Source organism: Centrocercus urophasianus, unplaced genomic scaffold (assembly GCF_019232065.1).
Source record: "Centrocercus urophasianus isolate 14NV4802_14NV808 unplaced genomic scaffold, USGS_Curo_1.0 seq_11, whole genome shotgun sequence".
Classification (NCBI taxonomy): Eukaryota; Metazoa; Chordata; class Aves; order Galliformes; family Phasianidae; genus Centrocercus; species Centrocercus urophasianus.
In genome coordinates, this window is record NW_024884253.1 from 32555800 (window position 1) to 32565671 (window position 9872).

At 42.3% G+C, this 9872-nt stretch overlaps 1 non-coding gene across 1 annotated transcript; it reads left to right on the forward strand.

Annotated features, from left to right (window-relative positions):
- Positions 1-9438: 9438 nt before the first annotated feature.
- On the forward strand, positions 9439-9528 carry TRNAY-GUA. Its single transcript is given in 2 exon segments — positions 9439-9475; positions 9493-9528. It is a non-coding gene; the product is annotated as a tRNA-Tyr (tRNA).
- The last annotated feature ends 344 nt before the right edge of the window (positions 9529-9872 follow it).

Below are 9872 nucleotides of genomic sequence, written 5' to 3' on the forward strand. Positions count from 1 at the left end.
TATCATGAAAAATTGGTAATTATCCTTTAAAAGATTTGTATTTTAAAGGCTTAAATGCCTACTGCAAAACTAGACAGTTATTCATCTTTTTTTAATGCAGAATTTATAATCTAAACTCAAACCGTATTGTATGAAGCAATCAAGAATGTTTTAAATGTTTTCGTTTTTCTTTTATTAATTTTGTTTATCAGTATATGTCTTTGTTAGATTACAGCTATTCATTTTTTTCTCCTCCTCCTTCAGCCTCCTATATTTATACAGCAAATCTAATATAAAAATCTAGCTGCAAAACTTGATCTGATTGCCAGAACAAGACCCTCACAACTGATTTTTTTCCATAGGATCAGGATAAGAATTAATCTTGGATGTTCATCAGCAGGTGTAGAGTGTCATGAAGGTGTTCTGGGTACCATGAAGAGTCATTTCAAACATATTTTGACTGAAAAAGTTGATACAAACTGTTGCCTTGTGATGTAGAGTCTTTTTTTTAAGGCTGGAATATATTTGGCTTCTACTGACTTGTGATGTTTTGAATATTTAATTTTTAATGATAGGTGAAGAAAAGTAATAACACTTGAATCCATAACAGACGTGGTGACATTATGGAAACCTGGCAGTCAGAGCTGGTATTTGAATTAAACAGATAGCTTAGAAAGTAATGCCTCCTAGAATCATAGAATGTCCAGAAGTGGGAGGGACCTATAAGGATCATCGAGTCCAACTCCTGGCTCCACACAGGACGACTCAAAAATCAGACCATGTATCTGAGAGCATTGGCCAACTGCTTCTCGAACTCTGGCAGCTTGGGGCTGTGACCACTGCCCTGAAGAGCCTGTTGCAGTGCATGACCACCTTCTGAAGAACCTTTTCCTGCTACTCAACCTGAACCTTCCTTACTGAAGTTTCAGGTTCTTCCCTCAGGTCTTGACACTGTCACAGGGAGCATAACTCAGCACTGCCCCTCTGCTCTCCGTGAGGAGCTGCAGCCACCATGAGGCCTCCATTCAGTCTCCTTTAATCTGGGCTGAACAAACCAAGGGATTTCAGCTGCACCTTGTACATCTTCCCCTCTAGACCCTTCACCACTTTCATAACTCTCCTTTGGACACTCTCTAGTAGTTTTGTATTCTCTTCGTGCTGTGGTGCCCACCTGCAGACAGTACTTGAGGTGAGGCCACACCAATACAATGCAGAGGGGGACAATCCCTTTCCTCAACTGGTTATCAGTGCCATATTTGATGCACTCTGGATATGATTGGCCTTCTTGGCTGCCCGGGTAAACTCACGTACAACTTGCTGTCTACCAAGACCCCTAAATCCCTTTCAATGGGACTGCTCTCCGGCATTGCATTCCCCAGTCTGTATGCATAGGAAGGGTTGCCCCTTCTTGGTCTTGTTAAACTTCATGTGGTTGCTGATGGCCCAGCTCTCTAACTTGTCTAGGTCTCTGTATGGCCTCTCCACCCTTGGTGGAGTCAGCAGCTCCTCCTAATTTAGTACCATCAACAAACTTGCTCAAAACATCTTCTAGTCCTACATTGATGTCATTTAAGAAAAAATTAAAGAGAACTGGCCCTAAAGTGGAGCTCTGAGGAACCCCACTAGTGACTGGCTGCCAGCCTGATGTAACCCTGTTTACTAAAATCCTTTGGGCCTGACCTGTCAGCCAATTGCTATTTATTAATTTCCATGGAGACTACAACAGCTACAAAGATTACAGTAACGCTATTTGATAGAACAAATGTTCAGCTACAAAATGCTATTTTTCAATGCAGTCAGCTATGCATTTTTGCATGGTTTTGATGTATGAGAGACTGCATGCTGTGCTAGTAAAATTCTGCACCAGAGGAGGTGATCTGCTGTTGCTACTGCTGAAATGCATCACCCACCTTCTTACTGCACTCGTGTTCACTTTCCAGTCTTCATGAACATTCAGCGAGCACCAGTGAATGTCAGTGGGTGCCACTCTTTCTGCATGGGGGAATTCCACCACACACCCGTGCTCCATACGCACTTCCACGTCAGACGCCATTTTGTCAGACTGCCCCTCTGCTGCCATCTGTCACACAGCAGCAAAATGGAATGGAATGTTGGTGGGAAGGCTCAGCCTCTGCTGCCATACCGCCAACAGCCACCTCTGACGTCGTGGGCAAACATAATAAAATAGGAAATGTTATTTTCATGGCAGCCCTTAAACTGAGGATGCTGGGTGATTCTGAATGTTTATTTAAATTTTCAAAGACATTAGGCTTCAATGTGAGCATAACTTCTGTTGCAGTAACTGACAGAGGCTTCAGAAGAGACCATTATTCTCTGTTCTGTTACTTTAAGGCATTAATTTGATGATTATGGCATAGCTGCACAAATTGTATTTGGTCTTTATCCACCTCTGTTTTTCTTTAAGACTACCTAATTTTGTTTTCTTCTGGAAATATTTTTAGCGGACTGTCTTGCTGGTAGCTAATCTAATTTTACTTCTAAAGCAGTCCTGCAGATTCTGTTGCAGGTCTGTGCAGGCTGGAAACTTGCATACATCAAAAAAAAAAAAAAAAAAGAAAAAAAGAAAAAAGGGAAAGAAAGAAAGAAAGGAAAGAAAGATGGTAGGTACAAGGAAACAGACAGAAATTAGAAGAGGGTTTGGGAGGTAATGTTGTGGCTTTTAACAACCAATTGTATGCATGGCTTGGCTGTGTGAAAGGTTTGAAGCCACCTCCTATAACCCTTTGAGCTGAAGTTCAAGCAGCTTTCAGAATAAGATCTGATTTTATATGCTCTTCTGTCAACCCAGTATACGAGATCTTATTTCAAATGAAGCTTCTTCTGGATAATTACATTCTTATATAGAGAGATAATTTGTCCTTTTACCATGTTACCTCCTAATCCTGAACTTCCTTTTTTTTCTCCTATGCATTTGTGCAGACTGAGAATTTTTCTGAGTTCTAGTGTCATGCTTGTTTGTTTTTCAACATTCATTTGAACACTCTAAATACTGAACCATTTTTATCAGAGATTTTCCAGTTCTTACTGTCTTCAGTTAGTACCGCCGCTTTTAGAGACACAGTGATAATCATCCAATTTCACACAAACTGTCAGAAATTAAAATCTTGTTCAGCTTGATGATCTGTGCATATGGGACAGGAAGGAACGAAGGGATGTTCCTGAGGGAGCAGAGGGCTTGTGAGTGCATTTTTGGAGAAGGAAGATACTATCTGAAGATGTCAGTGGTTCTAAAAGTCACTAGTAGTTCTGTGGGGCAGCGGTGTTCCCTGTTGTTTCATCTGCAGAGTGATTAGCTTTGAATCCAAATCCGGTGATTTCCTTGATGTCCACCTTTCTGTTCTCCTAGGAGCTGAAGCTGCCAAATAAACCATTTTCTACCTAGTGGAAGGTAAGGGTTGAGGCCTAGCCAGCTGTTGCCACACCATAATGGTTTGTGGCAGTAAGAGAGAAGCCAAAGACAGAAAAGAGGACAAAGGCATAACTTAAAACTTTGGTGTATGAAAAGGAGTTATTTCATAACTATTCACATGCTCAAATCTGCTAAAGCAGTGCTCAGTACATCTCCGAGTCCTACGCCTGAACACTGTGCTTACAGGAATACTAACTACTGTTCCCCCAGCCTCTATGTCTTTCTTAAAATAAGACTTCCCTAGAGAAATGCTGAGAACAGTAGTTATTGTTGCAGGAGAGATGAGGAAAATAATAGTAAAGAATACCTTCTTCTTTCAAAAGAAAAAAATTCAAGGCATGGTACAATGGAGAAAGCTAAACACTAATACTTAGCTCTTCGCTACCTCTGGTCTTGGTCCTTGATCTAAGGATGAATTAACTTCTGAATTCATAGAGATGACTTTCTAAGGCATAATACAAAAACAGCATGGGAAAATCTGTACTGCTAATACCTGATTAACAAGTGACTTCCAAGGGACTCTTCAATCTTCAAAGTTGCATGCGTGTCAAAGAATAATTTTTTTTTCCTAAACAAACTGACCATAACTAGTAAAATTGTCCCTCCCTGATCACCAAAATAAACAAGTGGCAATTGAGAGATTAGTAAGGTCTGTCAATTAAGACTGATGTTGTAATCTGATCTTGAAGCACTGTGATTTTTTTTTACAGGGAATGTTTGATGGCAAGATCACAGGTAACGTATGAGTGTAAAATTGGGAGTGCTTTTTTCCCTATTTGACTGATACAAGGTCGTTCCACTTTTAACCACTACAAACTAATGTTTGCCTGTATAGTGTAAGTCTGGATGTGGCTCTGGACAGGCTGGTCTAGTGGTTGGTGACCCTGCCCATGGCAGGGAGATTGAAACTAGATGATCTTTTAGGTCTTTTTCAACCCAGGCCATTCTATGATTCTATGTGATTCTATGCTCTGTGCAAGAGACAAGCATGAGATAAGCATGACCTCAGTTTTTTTTTATCAAGCTAGTGATAGCTTGATATAAGGATTGCCAGAAGCAAGGCTACAGAGCAGCTCATGAGATATGAAATGTAACATCATCTCTGAGAACTACAGTTATTCTATGTTAAATAACTTCTTTTCTGAGCAGATTCTTGTGTAGGTCTCTGGCAGGGCTATACCGCTACTAATCTGAACTTGAAAACTGTTGTTTTTTGAGAGGGTGATTGGTTTTGTTCGATTGTTTTCTTTAATCCCAAGCTTGACCCAAAGCACACTTCACAATTGTTAGAGCACTCATACAGCCTCCTTGAGAAACTGATGTATGTTGTTCGGGAAATGGGCAAGAGACTGGTTTTTTTTGTGTGCTCTGAAATGATCCATAACTGTCACAGTATAAATTCTAAGCACATCCAGATATACCCAATTATCTTGATATTTTTGTGATACAGTAGCCTTTAATTCTTACATTTCCACTCTCCTTTCACTGGAGTAAGTGATATAAACCTGTCAATATAGTAAAGCAAAATTCACAAAATCACAAAGTACATATGATTCTTCTATGTTGTGATTAACAGAACACAGGCTAATTGGCAGGCAGAAGCATTAGCACTTTTTCTCCTCTCTGAAAGAGAATATAAATAGATTGAGTCAAAAGCACTCAAAACTTCATTCTTGCGAGTAGTGGTTGGTTGTTCCTTAAGACTTGTCACTTCAAGAAAATGTAAGGAACAGTCAAGAGAAAATTTCGACAAAAACAGGTTGTTTTCAGCAGCCACAAAGAGAATATTGCCCTTCAGAATCTCTGATACTGATATTTGGTAAATATCTTCTGTTCTTCACCAGGAATTTCTCTACCCATGGGCAACAAGCTCAGCCCCCGCAAGGCCAGTGCAGTCAAGATTATCTTTGTTTCTGAATGAGTAGTGCTGTGAGACCAAACCCAGACAAAATGTAGCTGAGCTCAAATCCTGATGGATGCCTGTGCTTTTGATTTTGTGTTTTTGCCACTGAAGATCTCTAAAGATTATAGACTATTGAGATTATAAGGCATTAAAGTCTACTAAAGGAAAACAGTTTGGCAAAAAGCTGTAAGCTCATTTTTAGTGCCCTTCATCTTGATGTTAGCAATCATGTTTCTTTTGCTTTATAGGCCTAAATTCACTGGGATTGGGAGCAGCTGTTTGTGAGATAGGAAACTTTAAGGAGGAAATAAGCCTCTTTGTTTTCACAACTCAAAAAACTGATTCCTGGATTTAACCTGTAAAAGTTATGCTGGATTCCAAGGTTGAAGCTCTCACAGCAAAAAATCAGCTGTGTGTCTTGCTGACTGTCTGTGCAGAGATTCATCTTCCTAAAGACTTCAGGTTCCTCTGTGGTACAGCTTCTGAACAGCCTACAGACAGATCATGCACTGATTATTTTTAACTGCCCGACAGTGATATTAAGCTCTGTGTATTCTGAGGTATAGTGTCCTTGTATTGCTTATCTATCCAGATAAATGTTTAACTGCCTGCCTGAATTCACAATGAGATTTCGTGGAGGGTAGCAGCAAATAATCGCAAACTTCTGCACATTACTTCAGAGTCTTTCCATCATTTCAGCTCTGTGAACCTTTGAAACAGAATAGTGACTGGTATTCTTTTTTATTCATTAAAGGCTTTCCCAGGAAATAGATGACACTGCCACAGAACTGGAGCAGTAACAAATGAACTCAGTAATGTACATGAGCTTAATATATTGCCTAATAATCTGGTAACTTTTTACCACTGCAGGTTGGTGAAATTCTTTTGAGGCATCAGCATTGCACAGAAAGCAACCTGTTACCCTACAGGAATGCTATTGATCAGAGGCATAATTAATGCATAATATATATGTAGGAAGTATATATAATATTTTTCTGCACTTCAGCAGAAAGTTTAGCAAAAAGGCATGAATAACAGGGCGAATTACAGGATTGTTGCTGAATCTTTCTGAGTACTTTGGCAAATCATCTGGGTAAGAGTATGTATGTGTGTCCTATCTTTGGAATTGGGATGCCCACTGCTGCTAGCACTTCAGGAGCACTGCAAAACCAGCCAACAAACAAACAAGAAAAAACAAGCAGAATCCGAATACCAACAGGTGGTTCTGGTGATGTTTGGGGTTGGTTTGTCAGGAGATTCCACTAAGGCAGTGGGAAAGAGGCAAAGTGGCACTGGAAGTAGATATACTCACGAGCCATGAGCATGCAGTGATGGTTATACTTTGGTTCATACTGCAAACCTGAACTTGCAACAGTGTCTTAGCATTTGGTCTTGTTTGTCAGGTCTAGGTTGGAATGGACCCTTCCTTTGAGACAATGAAGGCAAGCAAAGATGTAAAGCAGTTCTTGCAGAATGGGACTCAGATATTGCAGACTGGGAGGTGTCCTGCCAGGAGTCTACTGAGGCTGTGCCTGATGGCTTATGCACAGTGGCAGCCCAGAGTGCATTAAAATGGTGGCATGTGGGAGAGATGCTCTTTATCATAATACAGAGTACCAGTCTGTATCTCTGTATCTCCTTTCTTATACATGCATCTCCATCCTTTTTTTTTTTTTTTTGCTCATGAATGAGTACAAGAAACTGCAAAATATTGGACCCTGTCAGACAATAATACAAATAAGATTAAAAAATGTATATTATGTGAGACACATATTTGCTTACTGATGTACTCCAAGAAGAGTGTCTACTGTATGTCAAAACATATGGTGTTTATGTATACATATACACATTTAACAGGACTGTCAGCACTTACTAATTCAGTAGTTTGACTCAGCTCATGCTTTCATTAGGATCTATTTCCTACCAGTTAAGAACATATGTGTTAGTATGGAAACATACAAGAAGGTACTTAAATAACAATATTTTTATTTCAGGCTCCTTTGACTTTAACATACATGAATTCTAAACAGTTGACATTTCATACTGCATGATGCTGATGACACAAACCCTGTTCCAGGCAAGTTGAACTTTGTTCCTTTTTTTTTTTTTTTTTTTTAATTACAGCTTTTGTCACAGCTTTGATGTGAGTAAGCCTGCTGTTGTCATCCCTGGATACTAAAAGCAAACCCCAGTGAATGTGGGTTGTACAAAAAACACCGAGAGAAAGCAGCAAGCAAAAACCATCTGCAAAATAAAAGATCAGAAAACAAACAAACAAACAAACAAACAAACAAACAAACAAACTGCGAATGCACTGATATGAGTTCATCCTGGTGAGAGTACGTTTGTAATGTATGTTAGCTTCTCGTTTGCTTTTTGTCATTCCTCCAGAGGTGTATTATGGGATGTGCCAAGGGCTGAGGTTCTGGTGTGCGTGTGCAGGGGGCGCTGGAAGCCAAGGTTTCTCACGAGCCCTATTTCAGAGCCGCCTCCCCGCCCGAAAGGAGGGACGTTGTACGTCTGCAAACACATATGTGGGGATAGATGTACATCTAAATTCCACACCTATAAGGCGTTATTATGGAAATAAATGGAATCTTAAGACTTTTGTGTAGGGGAATATCTGAAAAATGGACTACAACGCATCTTGGGAAGATTTTCCTCTCTTGAGCTGTGTAATAATTTTCAATAGATGAACCTGCTTCTGAAGTTGAGACGAAGTTGTATGAAATAAGAAACCATGTGCTGTTCTGATGATTTGTTTTGACCACTAAGCAAAAAGCACACTAAAATTAATAAAGGAAAAATATTGATGATTTGGCCCCACAATAAACATTCAGGAACCGAGCAAACACCATTGACAAGTATCTTCAAATGCCAATTCCTGGAATGCCTCACTCATTATTGCAGGATTGCTCCATGGTTTGTCGGCCCAGTCACTCCCAACCCATGGCCTTAATGCTGATGATGACGCTCATTTCTCCTAAAGGTTGTGCAGAGTTCATGTTTCTGTAAATGCAGCCACAAGAGGATGCGGTGAGATGTTTGGGGTGCTTCCTTTTTTAATATGTAAGTGGGTAGTGGTTAGAGCAGCCACCCAACAAGTGGGATGGCTGGGCATGATTGAACCCGCATTTCTCAGTTCTCTCTTCTCAAGTGCATGTGGAACTGCAGGGCATCAGTGTTTCAGAGAAGGAAAAAAAAACGGGAGGGCACTTTATTAATTTTAGTGTCCTTGTACTTGGTATGGAGACTGTGCTCCTCGCGGGGCTGCCAAGGGCTGCTCCTGTATCCCCACCTTGATCCATCACTGGTCAGCAGCAGAGGCGATGCCTTGGAAATGGGAACCTCACTGCTTCCTCTCTAGGAACAGACACTGCTGCTTGCATTTTTATTTGCTCTTGGGGGAGAAAAAAAAAAAAAAAAAGAAAAAAAAGGAAAAAAAAGAAAAAAAACCCAAACTATTATACACTTGGTTTGCCCTACACAACTTTAGAAAGAGGACGAAGGGTGTTTCTGGCCCATCTCATGCATACCCACTCCTGCAGGAGGCGCCCAGGGCCCTGTGCAGCAGATGGATATTCAAGAACCAGAGGTTTTGTAGGTCTCAACGACCTCCTCTTGCCAGGCCTGTGAGGTGCAGATGCCTCCAGGAGCAGTCAGCCCTGGGGTGTTGTAACACCGTGCTCTGGGACGCAGGAGTTTGTTCTGCTGAGTGATTCTCTCCAAGCAAGCAGTGCCTGCTGTGCAAGTGTGTCCCGGCCTGTAGCAACACCTCACACCTGGGGAATGCTGTGGGGTCAGGATCTCTCCCTTTAGAATTTTCACAGGTTTGGGGCATGTGTGCCAGGAGAGAGCACAGGTTGGCAAAGTGCACAAGCTTGGTGTGTTAGTATGTGAGGTACTGCATGGCTTTTCACTTTTTCGGGTGGCAACTGCTTCTCATGTGATGCATGAAAAGCACTATTTATTATTATTAATATTAATAATAATAAAGTGCTCTCCAAAAGCAGTGCGACTATAACCGACCCCACAGTCTCTCTCCTTGCAAAGAATAAGGATTGCAGGCCGCGTTCCGCCGAGCCCGCCAAGCTGTGAGGGGCGGAACAGCAACCACTGCCAGTTCCCTTCGATAGCTCAGCTGGTAGAGCGGAGGACTGTAGAGGCGCCGCCCGCGGGAATCCTTAGGTCGCTGGTTCGATTCCGGCTCGAAGGAGGCTTGATTTTGCCCCGCAAGGCCGCAACGGTTTTTTTTCCCTCTCGAGAGCGGTTAACCGTCTCTGCCGTCCCGCAGGGGCTGCACTGGCCTTGTCCGCGCGGGGCGGGCGCTACCAGACGGCAGCGGCGAGCGTTAGGAGGGGCCTCGCGGCCCCGTTACGCGCCCGCACGGCCACTCCTCCTTTCCCCCCACCCCCGCCTCGGGCTGGCGCGAGGATTCGCGCGGCCCCGCCTCCCCCTGGCCCCGCCCGCTCCCGTGTCGCGTGCGGCGACAGCAGCCAATGGGGCGGCAGTCCGCCTGCGCAGATTCAAACGGTGGCTCGGGAAGGAGGCTGGGCGCGA